The sequence below is a fragment of the Dermacentor variabilis genome, chromosome 11 (assembly GCF_050947875.1).
Source record: "Dermacentor variabilis isolate Ectoservices chromosome 11, ASM5094787v1, whole genome shotgun sequence".
Taxonomy (NCBI): domain Eukaryota; kingdom Metazoa; phylum Arthropoda; class Arachnida; order Ixodida; family Ixodidae; genus Dermacentor; species Dermacentor variabilis.
In genome coordinates this window covers 94,795,668-94,798,123 of record NC_134578.1, presented here as the reverse complement: position 1 = coordinate 94,798,123, position 2,456 = coordinate 94,795,668, and positions in this window count along the sequence as shown.

The window sequence follows — 2,456 nt, the reverse complement described above, 5'->3', positions numbered from 1 at the left end:
GACCGAATCAATGACATTATCTATAGATGAGCGCCCACGCCAGAAGCCAGCCATAGCATCTGGGTAGTTGTTGTAATATTTTAGGTACCATTCCATGCGCGTCAAAATTATTCTTTCCATTATTTTCCCTATGCAACTGGCCAGGGGCGGTACGATGACAAATCTAACGGTGATTTAGCAGGCTTGAGAAGTGGAACTAAGCGGCTGCATTTCCATTCACGTGGAACCAAACCGTTGCGCCAAGACTCGTTGTAATGCTTTAGCAGCAGGAGTCGTGCTTTCTGCCCGAGATTGGGGAGCGCCGCATAGGTAGCTCCGTCCGTCCGAGGTGACGAAGAGTGCCTGCAAGCCGCCAGTGTCGCTTCAAGTTCCTCCACCGAAAACATTGCATCAAAGCGGCAATCACGAGGCACAGGAGTGGCACATGGTGTAAGTGCGCGTTGGAGCTGCAAGCTGGCAAGTCTTGAGCAAAGTTCTTCAGCAATGTCAATTTCTCTGCTACCTTGGTGCAAAACGAGAAATTTGGAAGGAACATGCTGTTGCGGTGATACGCGAAGTCCACGCACGGTTCTCCATATTTGAGATAATCGCTGACGTGGATCCAACGACTCACAGATACGTTTCCATCTTTGAAATTGTAGTTCATCAATAGAGCGCTGAATCTTCTTTTGCATCCTCCTTGCCTCCCTGAGACCATCGATGGATTTAGTTCTCCTGTATCTTCTTTCAGTGCGCCGGCGAATCGCTCGTAGTCGCTGCAGTTCGGCTTCAAATTCTTCATATTTCGGGAAACGCTGAAAACCACACGTAGCCTCTTGCATGGCTTCTTGAATTTCGTGTTCCAGACTTGAATGGTTCCCTTGCTGACATAGTTTCTCCATGTGCGACCGAAACGCCAACCAGTCAATTACCGGAGGGTCGTGGAGGAGCATTTCTATAGTCCCTTGATCTTCAGGTATGTGTGAATATGATCACTTCCATGTGATTCGATGGCTGGAAACCATTGCACATTTCTTTCAAAACGCCGCGAAACAAGGGTCAAGTTTAGGAAGTTGCTGTTTCTAAGCCCACGTAAATATGTCCGACTACCATCGCTGAGGCAGTAAAGGTCGCGCTGTGTGGCAAACTAGGCGCGTTCCCCTGTAGTCCATCTTCACGCTTCCCTAAAACGGATGGTGAGCGTTAAAATCTCCGGTCAGAATTGTAGGGCCGGGTGTCGCTGATACCACTTTATGCAGTCGTTTAGAGTCAAAGCCACTTGAAGGAGCAATATGAACAGCAACGAATGTGAACGTAAGCTTCTTTGTTTTTACAATTAAACAAACGTACTGGTTGTCGTCGTGAGGCGGGACTGGCTGCAACACGTGTCTCAGATCACATCTAATATATACAATGACCTTGCTCGCGTCACCACAGGTAAATTATGCTGTGGTACGCGCCAAAACCACTTTGTGATTATGAGGAACGCCGTATTTGGGCACTCCGGAAATTTGGACCACCAAGGGTTCTTTAACGTGCACCTAAATCTAAGTACACGGGTGCTTTCCCATTTCGCCCCCATCGAAATACGGCCGCCGTGGCCCGGATTCGATCTCGCGACCTCGTGCTTAGCAGCCCAACGCCACCGCCACTGAGCAGCCATGGCGGGTTCACCACAGGTAGAGGACATGAATGCTTCATAGCCTGAAATGGGTATGATATTCTGCACGTTCCGTTCGCAAATTACTAGGATGGGAAAACGGCTTTCGAAGACAAAGTGTCTAAAATATGAAATTCTCGATTTGAGACCGCGAGCATTCCACTGCAATAGAGACGCTTTCTTGACTTCCTTATGGAAGGACAGCGAGGGGAGGGCCATGGTACTATGCGATGCTTTCAAGTACCGGAGTCAGCGCATCCAGTACTTCCAGTGCGCTACGAGCAGCCGGAGCGTCCATGTTTGTCAGTAGTAGACGCATGATATTCGTGAGCGACTTGAGCATAGCAATCACTTGTGAATCTTTGTCTCGAATTTGGTCAACTGATGCGATATTCGACTTCATGTGGCGGGTCATATCTGTGGCTCTGGTGCGCGGCATGTCTTCGGCAGTGCTGGCCACACCTCACCTGATGAAGCATGAATAGCATGGCCGCTTTTTTCGTTGATATTCGTGCTCTTACTGGAGAAAAATCGAACAGGAGGCGGCGTTAACGAACGAGACATTTCCCTTGAACCGGAAGAGGATTTCGTAGATTTTCTTTCCCGGGAGGGATGTCGCCTTATCGCCGCAGAAGTATCTCTGGGTATGATCCGTCTCTGGCCATTTTTCTCAGGATTTTCTGCTCTTTCTTCAGGCGTGGACAGTCTTTTGGGGATGCAGCATGCGATCCTTAATTTGGGCAATTGAGCTCTGTTGCACGGCAAGTGTCAGTGTCGTGTTGTTCGGAACCTCGTGGGCATATCGTTGTATTTCGGC